Genomic DNA, 18,746 nt, shown 5'->3' on the forward strand with positions numbered 1-18,746 from the left:
GAAGGGGCCCCCTTCATCCACTCTGCTTCTGGGAACACTGGCTGCTTTGGGCAGTTGCCGAGATGCGCATCGCCACGCTCTCAGCGGATGAAGGCGGCCAAGTGGGCGGCCCCCTTCTGCCTTCTCACTCCTAGTCTGGATCCTGTCCTTAGACTGAGCCACGAGCCATGAGGTTCAAGACAACGGGCCGCCCTTTGCTGCTTATAAATGTCGTCTACTGGATGGTTCCAAGGACAGTGTCCTGCTGGAGTCTAAAGCGAAGAAAGAATGTGCAGCCCTGCGCGCGCTCACAAAACACCCTTTCATATTTCAGACCCAGTGAGAATAACTTAAGGGAAGGTCGACGATGAAAAAGCCTCCTTACGTACACAGCCCCGGGCTGCCTGATCCGTTCGCGAGCCATTGTCGGCCCTCGAAAGCCACCCGCCGGGGGTCACGGCGAGCACGCAGGCCCAGGCCCCAACCGCGGGCCGGTTCCAAATGCCTGTGCCAAAGACACAGCGACGCAGAGCTGGGAACAACAGTGCTTGTCGCGCCTTAAAACCTCATTCGTTCGTAGTGCGTTTTTTTTATTAGTTTTGATCTTATAAACTATTGCATTAAATAACATTTATCTTGGTTTCGGAGTATTTGGTGTCCCCTACATTTCGTGTGCCCAAGTGGGCGCTTGGCTGCCTCTCTCCCTAATCTCGGCCCTACCCACGGCTCCAAGTTCTGTTATTTGTTTGCAAGAGAAGATCTCTAGCAGCCACTGAAAAGTCAAATATATTTTACCTTGTTCTGACCTAAAACACATTCCTTCTGAGCCCTGTGGCTAAAGTCACCTTTATTGTCAGTGATTCAGGCTAAATTTGCAAAGGGCATATCAGAGCATATTATTGCGTAGATATAAAATTCAAACAAATCAAATTCAATTAAAGTAGCATTTATAGAGTGTCTTCCACGTATAAGACACAGGAGTGGGATCTTTGGGCAGGAGGGAGGGCACAGAAGGATAGACCGGGACATAGCGGCACTGTCACAAAGCACACGCCCCGGAGACTCTCATACGCTCATACTGTAGGGGTAACAATTCTATAAATATATAGAAAATAATCGTATATATTATGATCTCTCGCTCTCTGCCTTCCGCCACGCTCAGCCTTTGTTTAAAAGTCCATGTCTTCACTCCAGAAATCGTGTACAATTTGTCTGATAGTTTTCAAATGCGGGAAGAAAATAGCAGAATCCTTTACTCAACAAAGCTATCCTTTGGGAGCAAAGGAGAAATCACAACGTCCTCAGATGAAGGACAGATAAGGAGATTTGCCATCAGCAGCCCTACCCTAAAAAAAAAAAAAAAAAAAAAATGGCTGAAGGAAGTCATCCAACCAGAAAGGAAAGGGTAGAAGGGACCCGGAGAGCAAAAATAAGGGGCAAAGGGAATCCGCTAAGCTTCTCTAGAGTTTTCTGAATTACGTTCGATGATGGAAGCAAGCGTTACACCTGTCTGGTGTGCTTCCGCGTGTATGCGGAGGAAAGAGTCAGGATGGTTATGTTACAGACAGGGCAGAGGGAAGCAACTTAATGGGAAACAAGGTTTTTATGCTTCACTTGGACTGAGAAAACGATGGGACCGGTGGGGTGTGGCGTGACAGCTGGGTGTTCCTGTCTAAGCCGAGTGACAAATACTGCTCCTCTGGGCTTCCCTAGCCTCTGATTGTTGCCACCATAATGGTCACTACAGTGAATAAGCGCCTTCCCTTCTCCGCCTCCTCCTTATCTCGTGTGATTAATAAATCATGACTATGTGGCATCGTTCCCTGCTGGTTGTGTTTCCTACTGGAGACTGGCCACCCCTCTCCCTCCCAGAGAAAGACATGGATACTATCTTTGCGACCGACCGACCTTTTGAAAAGAAACAGAGCTTGGGAATTTATATCCTTCTCTTCTGCTAGAAAACCACCTCACTCCAGGCGAGCTGTTAGAGCCCTAAATGCTGGAGTTACAGCTTAGATGGGCCAAGCGGTATTTGCCTTCTTCCTCCGACCCCCGCTGAGAGGACATGTCATTCGAAAAGAAAACAAGAACGTTTTCTCCTTCCTGGATTCCCCAGGTTAGTTTAACAGTACCAATCCCTCATGTCAGAATTACCAACTGTTATTCCAAGGAACGTCATTGCTTTAACTGTGAACGCTGCTTTAAGGTCAATTACATTAGCAAGGTTAATAAGTTCTAGGCTAGAAGTTCTGAGTTGCTGAATCTAAACTAATCATCTCTCGAAAAAGTTCAAAGCTCACGCAGGAGGGCACATGCTGCATGCCAGCTCCCCCGCACAGGTTACAGCACCATAATGCTAATTGTGGTGATGATTATGACGACGACGGCAATAATCCCCATATTTACATTGTTCATTACACATTTTCGAATGCCTTCAAAGGCATCATCTCACTATATTACTGCGCCATCACTCGTTGAGAATATTTTGTTTCATATCAGGAGACACACAGCCAACAGGCTATAAAAAATGACAATTCCCAGACTTCCTCGATGCTTAGTTCTTGAGACCATGGTGGATAAGGGGACTGACTGTAGTCCGCAGATCCCCGATGATGAACCGAACACTTAGAAAGCGTATTCACTGACTACATTTACTAAAAGATGATTAGGTGACACACCTAAGAATCACCAGTGGCTCTCCTCGCTTGCTCAATGTCACTGCTTACTTTGGTATTTGGATATTTCACATTTTTTTTTTTTTGACGTACTACTTTTCTAGGTTCATCTTCCGTTCTTCCCACGTACTAATTCCTAAAGTCAATTCCAGCCAGACTGTCAGTTCTTTGAACAGGTGATCTCTTCTATTTATTCCATTCCCTTTGCCTGGAATGTACCTGTACCTGTACCTATATCTACCTATATCACCTTCCAGAGACGTCAGAATTCTTCCCAGCCATTCCCAACTGCACAGTAAACAAGCATATGACTGGCGTCTTAGTGACCCCCTATCTCGAGTCACTGCCCAAGCACAGACCCCTCGGACCCGTGAGAATGCCACAAGTGCACTTCGAGGTCAGATATTTGGGGAATAATCAAGACCATCTTCAGGGCTTTCTCACATCTCCACTTTCAGCCTCCTGCCTGTGTTGGCAGATGCCGCCGACATCATAGTCTGTGGACCAAAGGTCTGCACAATTTTCAGTCACACACACACACCCCTGAAATCTCTTGCCCTTCACATCAGACTTTTCTAATTACATTTCCCCTCTGGACTCCAGGCCGTCAGACGACCTAGCTGATTTATGTATTTTTCCTTTTAACCGAAGCCCCTTGAGGTTTACATGTAACTCAGGGCAAAGCGAATTTCCTGGCAGTAGCCAGGCAGGGAACATGTGAGCCTTCGAGGCCCGCAGCCTCCCTCCCGGCGTCTCGGCTCGGCCTCCTGGTGCGCAAGCAGCCACAGACAGCGCGCGGGCGGCTGTGGCTGTGCCCACGGAAACTCACGGACAGTAAAACCTGAACTGCATATCATTCTCACGCGTCAAAAATATAATTTTTTCAAGCCTTTACAAATCGTAAAGACCATTCATACCAAGGAGGACTCGGTTCCGCACGCGCCTTGCTGGTCCCTGTTACAAGCCCGCATGTGACTTGTTTCGCACGCAGAAAGACACGTGTACCAGAGAAGCGCAGCAGGACTTCACGTCCAGGCCCTCTCCACGCTCACGCGTGGGCAGCCCGTCCCCCCCGGGGTGATGGCGTGTGGAGGCCTCGTGGGCAGAGCCCTCATGAAAGAGATTCCGCCCTATGAAAGAGACGCAGAGCGCTCCCACGACCCCTCCACTACACGGGGACACAGAGAGAATTCGGCCGTCTGCAACCCGGAGGGGGCCCTTTAACAGACACCAGATCTCCGCTCCCGTGACCTTGGACTTCCAGCCTGCAGGACTGTGAGGAATTCGTTTCTGTCGTTTATAAGCCATCCAGTCTGCGGTATTTTGTTGAGGTCGCACAGAGATGTAAAGGAACAAAAATTGAAATGTGAAATTTCACTTTTTTTCTTATCTAGATTTTTCAGATTAAAAAATACAGTTTTATACTGGTGACTCAACAGAAATATTTCGTTTAACTCGGTGTCTTCCATGGGTGTGTGCTGATGACTTCGGTGACCTCTAAAAGGCCCCCCGAGAGCAATGGAGATTCTCGCAGTGCATGAGGATATACTTGTTGGTTAAATGTCCATATTATTTAGTCCAATCATTTGCTTTACAGAGTTGGAACTTAAGATTTGGTGAAGGTGCATGACTTCCCAATGCTACCGGAAGCGGCGAGGACGTGTGACAGGTGTGAAAGGGGACAGGATGCTGTAACTGTCACGTGTGCCTGTTCGTTGATTTTCAATCGAACAGCACGATGACATAAATATGGATCTAGGTATTGAAACAGAAGTACGTGTTTATGAGTGTTAAAGATGAATAAAGATGAATAAACCTCTAACTTCTTGGTCCTACTTTAATGCCCATCTACAAAAAAATAATAATAATAATTAAGGGAAAAAAAAAAGCCACAGGTCTGATTTCTAAACTCGATTGTTAATAGTACTTTCTTGAAGAGGGAGCAAAAAAAAAAAAAAAAAAAACGAGTTTTGTCACCACGTCAGAGGAAAACTTCCTAGACACTCTCACTGGATAGTCCTTTCCGGGAACTTCCAAGTGCAGCCATGATTTCTTTACACACGCACACATTCGTCACTGTGTTTCATGCAAAGTAACTGGCAAGAAAGTCATACTCGCTGCCCTTACATTTCCAACAACAACAAAAAGCCCTTTGTAAGTATCTGCACCCCAACATGCCTCTCTGTTACCCCATCCTACCGCCATCAAGACTTTCGCTTTTCTCACCAAGCAGCTTTATGATTTTCCCTCCAGAAAGAGACCCGCCCTCCTCTCTCTCATCAATCACCAGTGCTGCTCCTCTTTCTTGCCTGATCCTCGTCAGCCACACAGAGGAGGCTGACAATGCCAGCGGAGGGGCTTCCTGGGAGGAGAGGGGAGGGAGAAAAACCCACTGTCCTAAAAGCACCATGTTAGACCTGACAGACGGAGCTCACATACAGACTGGGACCCCTCTGGGGTTCTGAACCGAAAGGACCATGTTTCCCACCACGAGACAAAGAGTCCACGAGATACTGAAGCCACTACCCAGCAAAGTCCAGCAGAAAGATGAAACACAGCACGGATTCCTGAGGACATTATCTGGATAGCAAAACCCTGCCGCGCTAAGCCAAATTGATTTCTTAACTTTTGCTTACATGAGTCAATACAATTCTTTGATCTTGCTTGATCTTATTGGAATTGCCTTTTCCCAATAACTGGTCTATTTGCCACCCACCTTTTCTACCCTTCGATGTCTTTATAATGCTATTAGGAAAAAAAAATTCTCCTGCACTATACTATTCCATGAAAAACCAAACTGAAATCTTTTTTTAAAAAAATGATGCTCGGTAAGTTTTATTTTGAAAGCTAAGCTGAGAAATCTCAGGGGGAAAAAAAAGTTATTATAGACAATATTATTTTATCCAGAACTAAGTTTATAATTTCTGATGCTGCCCAGGTGTATTTAATGTTTGTGGAAAGAAAAATTAAAATGATTTCAGGGAAGTGCTCTGTGGAATATTTTTGAGAGCTAATTCACTTGGCTCTTGACCAAATGGCAGGCTTAAACCGAACTCCCATTACCATCTCGGCTGCGATACGTTGCTCGGCTACAAAATGCATTCATAATTACAAGAGGAGTTCCAGAGAGTCCCATTCAGTGACCTCTCCACGCGCCACATTGGGATTGCCACGGATCCGGGCAGGACTGTCTCCGTGTTTAACGTGGCTGTCCGTAATGAACTAGGAGATGCTGCAGCTCGTACTTAATAGTTCTCATTAGGAAAAAAAAAAACTCTTCCAGCCCAGGGGGATGTCTCTGATAATCCATAAAAGCACTTCTTAGCCTAAAATATATGGATAAAATGTAACTGCGATTCTTTTAACTAGGCTTACTTAACACAGAACTGGTCAGGTCAGACCAGAGCATATATTCTAAGCTTGGATTTTGTTTTTTTCCTTCTGTTCTTCCGAGTGCTGATGAGCACACGGTGACCATGGGTGAACGCGTATTTCCTGGGCGTTTCTCCTCAACTCTCCTTCCAAGTGAAGAAAATACATTCGAATGCAAGTAAGGCTGACATTATTACAGAAGCAGCTTTGCACTTTCTGGCTCGCGTCTCCTTTCAGTCCCGAGAAAGCGGTCGGATGAATCCATTCCTCATGACTATCGCTGGTCCCTTCAAATCCCTTATTTTGGTCACTTCCTTTTATTCATGCCCATCGCTCTAATTCTTCACTGGTTCTCCAACAGGCAATCTTCACGAGTTTACTGTGTCTTCCGCTTATATGCGATCCTCTGTAAACGATGATGAATGCTTTAAATGCATGTCTTTCTAACTTTATCACGAAAAATGTCAAACATATTCAAAGTAGAAAGAATGGTATAACAAACCCCTAGATGCCCATTGCCCACCTACAACAATAATCATATCATGATCGTTCTTGTATTATTTACAATCCCATGGAATTCACCTTGCTACTACCTTATTTTAAAGCAAATCCTAGACATCATATAATTCTGTCCATAAATACTTTCATATGTATCTCTGAGAGATAAGGACTCCAAAAATTAACAGTAATCCCTTAATGCCATGAAATAGCCAGTCGGTGTTGAAATTTTTCTGATCATCAAATATATATATTAACAGTTGTTTTTTTCCTAATTAAAATGCAAACAAGGCCCCCGCATTACATTTTGATTTGCCTCTCAGTTCTCTTTAAATCAGTACTTTCTTCTCCCTTGCAATTAATTTCTGGATGAAGCCGGGTTGTTTATCCAGTATAATACCCATATTCTGGACTTTGTGTTTGCTTCTCCATGAAGACGTTGAGTATATCCTTCTATTTGGAGGTTCAATTTCTTTTGGCAACAGAAAGAGATAGGTGCTATTACGTATTTCTTTCGAAAGGCACCTAATTAGCAGTAGTTTCTCTTTTTAGAATCTTAGTGGCCATCGATGATCATGGTTTATGCTCCTTATTTTGTAAAGGATGTGTAAAATGTTAATATTGCAATTCTATAATTCCCTCTTCCTTTATTAGCTGAATTTGTCTACAGAGGGAAGCGTTTCTTTATCAATGGCTGGGTTACTCAGATGCTGTCTGAACAGAAAAGGCAGGTTAGACACTTGATTTTTCCCTTCACCTATTTTTAGAATAATTAGTTCGCTTCTAAATATTCTCTAAAGCAAATCAATGAGCCTTTCAAAGTATCATTATGAATTCATGGACTTTTAACACATGTAACATATTTCAATTGGTTGCATTTATTATTCATATTGATAGTTAAGTTAGTCCACCCGTGGCCTCTTAAGTAGGCTTGCAATTTTTTTAAATTATTTTTTTATAATTTGACTTTTTAAATAAAATAACTGAAGTTTGATTGAGATATAATTCACATACAATATATTTCAGCCATGTAAAGTGGGTTTTAGTCTATTTACAATTGTCATCATAACATAATTTGGGAACATTTTTGTTACTTCACGAGGAACTCCATGCCAATAAACAGCCCCTCTCCACTCTTCCTCCCCCACAGCCCTGGGCATCTCCTAATCTATTCCTATATCTAGAAGTTTGCTTACTCTAGACATTTTACAAACATGAAATCATACAATAGGTGGGCTTTTGTGATTGGCTCCTTTCACTTCATATAATATTTTCAAAGTTCATTTATGTTTAACATGTATCTACTTCATCCCTTTTTATTGGCAAGTGATAGATATTCTATCATGGATAAACCACATTTTATTCATCCATTCGTCAGGTGATGGAGACTGGGTAATTTCTACTTTGGGAGCAAGTAAATATCATGAATAATGCTGCTATAAACTTTTGTGTGGATGTTTTTATGTTAGTATTTGTTTTTATTTCTCTTGGGTCCCTACCTAGGAATGGAATTGCTGAGTACTGCCAGACTGGCTTCCAAAATGACTCACTATTTTATGTCCCTACCCGCTGTGTCTGAGGATTCCAATTTCTGAACATCTTTATCGGCACTTGTGATTATCTGTCTTTGTGACTACAGCCACCCTACTGGGCATGACGTGGCATTTCATTGTGGTTTTGCAGATCATGTTTCTTTGGTCATATCTTTCAGTTAATGGATATTTATTGATTAACTCTCAGATATCAGCTACTGAGTGAGAGTGACCACACTCACTCTTTACAAACTAGAAATAGGAGACCGCTCCACTACTTCTTGCTAGACAGTCAAACTTCTTGGTACTTTTAAGTTATAATAAAAGAGAGACAAAATCATCTTTGTTTTAATCTGGGTTTTGATTACTTTGCAATCCTGGAAAATTTTTATATTTCCATATATATGTAACTATTTAATAAGGCATTAACTACAGCAATTCTTATAATTTAAGAGATACTTATATCAGGTAGTAAAGACACAATATTAAAAAGTTCAATTAGGTCTGAGGTTTTATAGACCATGAATTAATGGTGCCGGGGGGCTCACAAAGCTAATTAATTTGCTTAAGATAGTTCAACAAGAATATGGTCAAGTCAGAACTACCTTTAAGATGATTAGAGATGCAAGTATGACACATCGATGTGATTATGTAACCAGCATGCCCAGAACGCAGTTGCTAGGCTGAGGTCTGGGTTTCGCCCTGACAGCTTCGGGAATGGGAACTATGCGACTCAGGCAGCAGGCGTACCTGGTCGAGGGTCAATGACGGGGGCACAACTGGTGCGTCTACCTACTGAGCTTTCATTGCAAAGGCGCTGGTGTTACTGGTTAATGTTTTTTTTAATCAATTATTGAGTCAGGTCCTATGCTCTCCATTTTGTAAATGTTGCCTCAAATCGTTGTCACAACAATCATATTGTGTAGGTGCTAGCTCTATTTAACAGATTCAAAGACTTTGAGCCATAGAGGAATATAGTGATTTTCCAAAGGTCACAAAATACAGGAAAGAGTGGAACCGAAATCTAGACCTAGCTTCCCCCAGCCCGACTCTTCCTCTCCGCATGGCATTCGCAACGCCCAGATGATGTCTCATCACCCGCTCCCTCCTGGCGAGTGGGCCAAGTCACGTGCCCAAGCCCTTGCCCACCACCTCACGCGTGAGAAAGCGCACCGGGCTGGGGGCACGGAGCGGGAAAGGCGAAGTCTGCCCTTCTCGTCCAGCACTGGTTTTTGTCCCCCGAGACTGGGATGTTTTCTGCTACGCACTGGCACTGTGTTGAGAACTTCACACAGAGAATCCGCGAAATCCTTGCCGTTAGGGAGGTGCTCGGAGGAACGGCGAAACCAGAGCTCTTGCAGGTACTATGTTCGGCGTGAGCGCTCTCACCTGGATGGACACCTGCTTCTGCTCGACTCCTCCCATCTTCCTCATCCAAATATAAATTCAACCATCGCAGATGACTGGAACGTAAGCAAGCAAGAGGGTGCTGCGCTTTCTGTGAATTCTCAGGTTCCCTCTCTGTATGGCGGGTCCTGACTCGTCAGCTGTCAGGAACCTTGGGAAGCTTAAAGGTTTATCGTGTAAAGAACGCGACCAACACATCGGCCAACCAAGTTCCTGATCCTGAAATGCCTGTTCTGCTCTCTATAAACACCTGCCATTGCAATCTTTTAGCCATACATTAACAAATATTCATTGAGCGCCTATAGCCAAGCAGGCTACGATTCATGGGGTTAGTGGATGAGCCCGATGTATAACTGAATAATGTGTGTTCCAGTCCCCTTCTCTCTTACCTGGGCAGAGAAGGCGGACTACAGAGCATTCTCAGGTTTTGGCAAATGAAGGAAAGAAGGATGCACTAATATCAAGGGGGAACGAATGCTGACAAAGAACTCGGAGACGAGGGCGAACGGGTGAGCTTCCCCGCCTCACGTTCTCGCCTGGACAATGGGAATGAAGAAGCAACTGTAATGCGGTCTAACTGAATTCATACCTCGGAAGCACTGGTCTGGGGACGGTGAGTGACACAGAAATGATTACACTCCGTAAGCGTCGCCTGTGACAGCCATTGCCCGGGAGAACCGGCTCCGGCCTTTCCACGATGTGCGATCTTAGGCGAGTGACTTCCCTTTTTGGAGCATCGGTATCTCTAGCTAAAAAACATTTTGATGAATTCGAAATCGTACTTCCTAAGCAATTACCCTCTGCCAGAAATTCCTCTAAGCTCTGGAAATAAAGAGGCGAACAGGACGCACGAGACTCCTGCTCCGTAAGTGCACGTCTTCGTAGAAAGAGAAAGACATGATGAGCGATGGGCACGTAAACGATGAAGCACTTTCTTATTATGGGATGTGCACAAACACGGCAAGAAAAAACCCAGGGCGACATAAGAAAGAAGGGCGGGGAAGGGGGGGGGGCAGGTAGCTTTCCATACGGAAGACCCCATCCCTCCCTCCCTGACTCCAAGTAATTGAGCCACATGATGAGCTAAAACGTTTCCTGCAAAATCTGGGTGTAGACCATTCCGACCAGAGAGAACAGTGTATGCAGAGCACAGGCAAGCAGGTGTTCTGAAAAGGGAGCCACAGCCAGCGTTTGAAACAACTTTAAATGTCCCCCGTTCCACCCCCTCTTTTCATTTTTCACATCTTTAACATGTGCGCAACTGGAGCACCTTTGCAGAATCCCTTGAAGGTGAAGTGAGACGAGCTAAGTGAGACGTCCGGCATGACGTTCTGGATCCCGTAAGCATCCGACACCACGCGTGCTCCTTTCTCTTACCGTCACCTGGTGCCAACTCATCGTCTAACCCTGATGGGAGACGCATGCACCTTACAGAGAACAGGCCGTGCGGCGTGCCTTTTAGTTTGTGAGGACCACTTATTAACATGCCGGGAGGGATGCTAAATGACTGAAATCTCTTCGTGATTCGTCTTCCAACCCCATCCTGATTTAAAGGTTTAATTCTCGACCTTGTCATCACCTAGTTTTTACAGCTTCGTGCTTAAACTGGCGCAAAGTCAAGAAATGCTTCTAAAAATGAATAGGCACTAGAGATAGTAAAATTAGATGTCAGTGCATTAAACCTTTCTTTCCCCATGGCTGGTCATCACAAAATATCATCAAATCTGTCATAATAAAGGGCAACAGCTAATAAATAAGCTGGTGGGGCATAAAAGGATATAGATGATTTATATTCTATCAGCCTATGAGATGGGCAAGTTGTTCCTTTGATGATGCCCAAGTGTTTATTGTTTATAGATAGATGAGTAAAACAGAAACAACCCGGAGATAAAAGCTGAATAAGAGTTAGTTAACTGTATAAGCAATTATTCCAAATTGTCCCACAACTTGGAAAGAATTAATACTTTATCTGTTGGGGTTCCAACAAGTCATTCTCCACCATTTCCGCTAATCTCCATACATTTCAACATCCTTTAAAAAGCCATCACATTGAGCATTCCAAATTATAGCATCAGTTTTGAAAGTGTGACGCTTTCATTCTAGAGCAGAAGAGACAGACCACAAAGAAATCAAGATAGTTCAAACAGTGGTAAATGTGATGGGGAAAACTAAAATAAAGCAGACTAATAACGAATGATGAGGGTTATTGGAGAAGGGCTGGGGGAAGCCTCCGAATGAGGAACATCTACTTGGAAATAGTGGCAAAGAAAAGCCCTGCTAAGGGCTCAGAATGAGTATTTTAGTTTCGAGGAACGGTCTAGGCTCAACAACTTCGGAGGGAGATGGGGTAGAATGACTTGGAATCACTGATATAGTTGGTAGCCATGCTCCTATGACACTCCTTACAATACCGTATTTATTATATTTATTACATTATTGTACTTATTATACTCTACTTATTAGACTATACATGTGGTACTTATGCTATAGTTACCATCCTACTATACTTATTATACTATAATTATTTTACTTATTTTACCTATGCGCTTGGATTGTTTGACTCAAATGAGAATGATGCATCTCAACATCTGGTAGGTAGTAGGCACTCAATAAGTGTTTGCTTTTGCCGTTCCGATTTTCTAGCGTTCTTCCCCTTTGGGGACCTTAAGAAAGAGTGTGAAAGGGGGTTATTGGAGGACACGAAACAGACATGCTGTAGGAGGAGATGAGGCCCCGAAGGTGACGATATAAATAAAAACAACTCTTAAATTCTCAGGAAATCACTAAATTAGAGACCCGCCTGATTTATATGGCTCCACTATTCAGGAATCCCAGGTCGCAGAATTGAGAATTCGGCCAAGTCAGTAACACAGGCATAACAGCCTTCATCATTCATCAAAGCAGCTCGAACTACCCAGAGTGAATGAAGACAACTTAGCTGTAGTGTTAAAAAAAAAAAAAAAATCAACTTCGATTTCATATCCAAGAATTTTTCAGGAACTCAGCACATTTTCCATTGCCATTTGAGTCTTTCTCCGGTTACTTTATAAGTCTAAATTTCTACATTTCATAACAGGTGAATAAAACTGAATTCATGAAAACAAAGAAGTCCCGTTACCTACATCCTGGTAACTGCCCGCCCTCTTCCCCAGGTCAGGCTCCTTCCCCTGCCCAGAGGAGTGGTGATTACCTCCTCCTGTCTTGCCTTCTGCTGCAGTAGGGACTGCCCTGCTGCCCCGTTCCACACCCAACGTGTACACCTTTTTATGTGGACGCAGTCTTTAGGGTTCATATCTTCTAGGAAGGCTCGCTCCTTCAGGAAAGGTTAGGGCCCTCCCTCTGTGCTTCCGTAATGCTGTGAGCATATTCCTGTCACCTCCCTTCCAGGTTATTTTCTAAGTGTGTGCACGTGTGTGCACCCATGCACACACACATCAAATGGTCTGAAATCTTTGAGGATGGGGCTATGAATTATTCTTTATTTTTTTATTCCCCCCAAACCTAGAGCAATATTTGGCTTATAGCGCCACCCGATAAATATCACTGAATAAACTGTTTTGGACTCCAGTGCCGCTTATAAACGCAGTTTTAAGCATCAGGTTTGAGAGGAATGAAGTAGGCAGTACGGCCCGACCTCCTCATTCTGTAGGCGGACAACGTGTGGCCGGAGGAGCGACTTAGCCAAGGTCACTCAGTAAACAAGACCAAGCTCCTGGATGGCTACAACCGCATAGCGACGAACTTATTAAATATTAAATATTTGCCACGTGATCCAACCTGGAGATGTTTCATCTGAATTACAGCTCAGTGGAAAGCCATTACAAGCTCCGTTCGACTGTCAGGAAAAGCCATGCTCAGGTAAATGACCCTCAACCATACAGATGCGAAGCCAGGATTCAAAACCAGCAGTTGCGTGAGATCTTTACTTTCTCCCAGACCCATTTTAACATTGCCTACCTCCCTTCCTTGTAAGAAGTGAAAATAATAATAAAGTAAAAAACAACTTTAATGAACGTCTGCTACGTGTTAACCAACGTGCTGATCACTTTATATGCTTGACATTAAATCACGAGAGGTAGATAGTACCGTGACGTTTCCCTAACATTTATGTAAACTTAGACACAGAGAAAGGTTAGAGAACTTGTAAACTATCTCACGTTTACACTAAAAACCCCACACGGTAGTAGGATACACTGTGTCCTCTTAACCTGGAATCGGCTTAAGGCTCTGCCACTTCCCAAGGAATTTTTATTTTCTTATTGCTGATCCCTTGTTGATGACAGCACTCTGCCTATTTTTCTAATAATAATAAAAAAAAAATGCTATGAGGTTATCCGAATTATAGCACACTGTGCTCACACACCATCCTATCCACTAAAATATAAACTACATTCCCAGAATTTTCTCATGGGTAAAATGATGACCGGGATGTCAGGAGCCACCTCCACCTGTGTCACTGGTGATCGAGACACTGAGCGGAAGCCAGTGACGTGGCGTGTTCCTTCCCTGAACTCCACGGGACTGTGACGTTCCGCGGAGGAGGAGATGGCTAATTGCCTATTCCGCGAAGAACCAGGAGGCGGCGAGACGCAGCTCCTAGACCTGGGGGAGGGGAAGCGTCACACTGTGCCCATGGCTGCCTTCGGATACAGAACACTTTGCTGTAGAAAAAGGCATCATAGAGACAGCGGCTGGCTCGAGCGACAAAGACCAGGGATTAAAGTGACGTGTGCTGGGGACAGAAGTCCATGTGCCCCACGGACCCACCACCTCCTTCTTAATTAGAGCGCGATCTTGAAAGATGACCGTGCGGGGAGATGACATCTAGCCCACAGTGGCTGGGGAAGACTCACTGGCACCTGCGGGGCGGCCTCCTGCAGACAGCAACTGAAGCGGCTGCTGAAAGGGGGGAGGGCAAGGCGTGGAGGGCAAACGCCATCCTGTCTTTTGATAACATCGCTCTTACAAATAAACTACCTTCGACTAGGTCCTCGCAGCGCGCCGGGCACTTCGCATGTGTTAATTCGCGTGATGCTCACACTCACACAACGAGGTAAGGTTTATCGTCTTCTAGTAGCTCATTAGTTTACAATTAAAACCGATTCTGGCTCATTGCAGCCCCAAAAGGCATTTATTGGAATGTTCCTTATTGACTCATAGAGCTGGAGGAAAAGTGGGGTCACCCCACTTTTGCCTCCGACGCGCCCCGCCGGTGCTGGTGGGGCGGCGCCACGCTCTAAGTGCGAACCCTGCTGACCCCGCGGACCCACGAGCAGCATAAACGTTGCCGTCCATTATGCAGCCACAGCAACACCGGAATTCTGCTCATGCTAGCATTACTTCATTTTCCCCAAAGCGAGCATTTATCAGAACCGGGAACACAGTTATGTCACAGTTAAAGGGCTCTCAAGACGTCGCCTTGCTGCTGCCTTCGCACTGCCGGATTCCAGGCTCTCCCAGGCGCCCGCGTCTAAGGCAGACCGAGCCTCCCTCCCCCAGCGACCTCCCAAGGCTGCTCCTACAGCACGGACCACCTCCTCGTCCCTCACTCGGCACTCGCATTCCTGTTTCTTCCCACTGGAATGCACTCCTCAAGGGGAGGAGGTCAACTTTTACTCCCGCGCCCGCCATCCAGCACGACGCCCAGCGCGCAGCAGTGCGCACACGGCCGAGTCGCTTAGGGGATGCTGCAGGCCCGAAGCTGAAATCTCTCCTGAAGGGCACGGTGCCGACGAGCGCGTGCCGACGGGCCGGATGGACGCGGGTCCAGTCCTCGCTCTGCATCTCGGCAGCCCAAGGAAGGAACTTAAACCCTCTCGGCCTCGGTTTACGCATCTGCCAAATGGGGTGAACCACGATACTTGACCATGAGAATAACATGAGGCAAAGCGTGTACGGCTCCGTGTAAACGCGCCGAGGCCTATCAGAGAAAGCACACGTGAGCGCGGAGCGCCAGTGTCCCCGCGGAGGCAACGGGCCGGTAGTCCCGCAGGTCTCACAGGCGTAGTGACAACACTGGGAAACGCAGCGAGCCGGCACCTGTAACCCGGTACGGCCCATCACCTGACGCACGGTAAGAAGCCGTCGGCGTCAGCATCGACTTCCCGCGTGGCGGATGCTGGCGGCCGCCTCCCCAGTCTGCTCTCTTGCTTTCGTTCCGAACAGAAGCCCGATTTCGGTTGGGAAGACAATGCGCCCACATAAAGGGGACGCTCCCGGTGTCCCTCACTGGTAGTGGCGAGTCCGCTGTCTCTGGCGCTGAGGAACTGGGGACATTTCTGAACAGCACGGCAACCTCGTGTTTCGTGTGGGAAAGCGGTGCACCTGCCCGAGGTGCGCGGCGTCGGTGTCACTCGTCACTCGTAGCTCGGGGTGGCCACGATGTGATTAGGACCTCGCACGGGACGGGCTCGTAGGAGGGATTCAGGGAAGCGGGATGAGGGGAGGAAGGAGGAAGCGCAGTGGCCAGACAGCGCGAAGAGACGATTCGGACGGAGCCACGAGGGGCTCTGAGGCCAGCGTGGCCCCGCGGGACCGTCCCCCGTGGCACAGAACAACGGGGCCGGCTGCCAGTCGGGCGTCAGGCGGCCGCCGGCTCCGGAGCGCTCACGTCTTCGCGCTGCTGCCCCTGCCGCCTGAGGGCTGCAGGCTGCTGCGCTCAGGCCCCCGACCCCGCGGGGGAGCCACGTGGCCCCCCTGCAACGCACGCCCTGGGCTGCGAGGCTGGCGCGGCGGCCCCGTGAGCAGACGAGGCAGCCTGCAGGGGTGAAAGCCCCACGCGGCGCGCGGTCCAGCCGCCTCGGCGACGCCACGAAACCATGCCGCCAGGCCCAGGCCGAGCCTCTCTAGATTTCTTATTTTGTCATAAAATCAGCTTCCCATTTGCTTACACCACTGTGTGCATAACTGATGTATTAAAGTTGTCATTCGCCAAAATGCATGTAGAAAAACACCACAAAATTACGAACGCGTTCTCCACGATTCTCATTTACTTTCCACGACTCATCCTACGGAGCCTCCCCTTGAAGGTGACAGTTTACGCCATTGCGCTCCTTTAAGACGCGACGTGTGGCCCTCAAACGCCTCTTCCTGTCAGGACCGGCCACGGCGTGCTGCGTGCATTTGAAAAACACTGTGCATTTTCTTAGGCCTGTGGTTTCTGTGCTCAGTCGCGTGTCGCCTGATTATTTCACGCATGTCGCCCCCGATTCTCCCATCGTGAGCCGTTTGAAAGTGGCGTTGACATCACACATCACATTCGTATCTTCCTCGGTTTAGATACATAGTGATATGGGGCTCATAAAAGTGATTGATCAATACTTGTTGAAATGAACTGGAGCTCTAAAAACACGATTTTAAATAAATGTTAGCTCTATGATAATATGATAACCTAATACGGCAAACCGTCTGCTAAAAGAAACAGAATAAAAGGTCTATAAATGAGGTCCCTTAATTCCCCTGCAGTGAACGTCTGTTTAATGAAAAGCAGGCTCTACTTGAGCGGGCTCTCTCCTCCCCCAGGCGTGGGACGTTCAGTCTCAATAGCGAGCCTGGGTTTAAATGCCCTCTGAGAGCAAAAGGGAATAAAAGTAATGACCTGATTTGCCCTGTAAAGGACAAGTGCAGAGTCCTCATCAATAGTAAATAATGCACGGCCACCCAGGTGGGGGGCAGGGGGGCATCCGCCTCTTGCATATGCATGGGGGGTGCAAGGACAGAGTGCCACGGGGACCTTGAGACGGTGTCCCCGGCCCGGCTCTCCTCAGCTGCTCCTTTAAAAGCGTGTCTGAGAACACACCACCCCCCACCCCCCGTGCGGCGAAGGGTCTCAGGTGACGAGGCACACGAAGGTGACGAGAAGGGCACACGCGCCAGGGCAGGGCGGCCCACTGGCCCAAAGCAACAGCTATGACCGCGACGTTATCGACCGCAGCAAACCACATTCTTCACTGAAAATCCACTTGCCGATCCCGTTCGCCGGTTGTATCAGCCCAGTTCTATAGAAAAAAATTGTCTGAAGCAGCATTTTAAAGCTAAGTGTTTACTGGGAGGTGTGATCTCAGAGAAACAAGGGAGGTCGAGGAAGAAAGGCAGAAAGGGAGGGAGAGTAAATATGAGTGGGCAGGCGGGTTTTTGAGAACAAAATGCATCGGATGTAGAAATCAAGCAAAATGGACTAGAGGAGGAAATTAAAGAGCACCGTAGCTTTTCTAAATGTCATGGTTTTAAAATGTGAATCCTCCCACTTTTCAAGAGTTAGTTATAAATTAAAATATTCAGTAAGCAGTGCCTAATTTAGGGTTAAGGAAGGCTTTCTTGAAAAATTCGAGTTGTGCAATAGAAAGAGTTTGTGATAAATCTGGGAGGAGATGTATAAATCAGATAAACGTCACTTTTCTGGATTCTGGTGCTTAATACAAAACCCTGAGCTCCTTATGTAAAAAAAAAAAAAAGTACACACACACACACTCACATATTAAAGATATTGGTTTGCTGCAGTTAATGTCATAATCTAAACCCATTTGACATAATATTAAAGTGCTTAGAGAAGATACTACCAACTTAGAATATTGCATAAGAAAAATACCTCAGAGAGAAAGATGCACACGCGCTTTTACGTCCACCAATTGTGCATTCACGAAATAATGACTGGCTTTCCCTGCCGAGGATAATGATCACACATCCAACAACGGACCCAGCATATAAGCTCTACACCGAAAGTAAAAAAACGAACAGCCCGGTTATAAGATGGGCATGAGACTGGAAGAGATACTTCATCAAGGAGAGTACACGAATGGCAAATAATCACAGGAAAATTTCTTTTCGACGTCAGTAGCCTTAGGGGAATACAAATTGACGCTGTAATGTATATGTCATATACCTACAAGAAGAGCTTTAAAAAATGGCAGTATTAGATCCTACTGAAAATGTGAAAAATTTTAATTTAACTATTTTCACATTCGTATTTGATGGCAAACTATTTCAATTTCAATGTCTCTTTCCTTTTTCATCTCCATTCTTCTGTTAAGCCAATCCAGTTATTTTTTTATTTCAGATATTCTATTTTTTAGTTTTAGAATTTCCATATTTCATAGCTTTTGTTTCACTGCTAATATTTCCTCTACCTTTTCATTCATCACCAGCATATTTCATTTTTTTTTCTATTAAACAAAAGTATAATAGCTTCAATTATCCTTTTAAAAAAATGCATCTGGGACAGCTCAGGGTTGATCTCCGTTGAATATCTTTATTTTTATTTCCTTAGTTCTCTGCAAGTTGAGCA

The sequence above is a fragment of the Rousettus aegyptiacus genome, unplaced genomic scaffold (genome assembly GCF_014176215.1).
Source record: "Rousettus aegyptiacus isolate mRouAeg1 unplaced genomic scaffold, mRouAeg1.p scaffold_m13_p_12, whole genome shotgun sequence".
Lineage (NCBI taxonomy): Eukaryota > Metazoa > Chordata > Mammalia > Chiroptera > Pteropodidae > Rousettus > Rousettus aegyptiacus.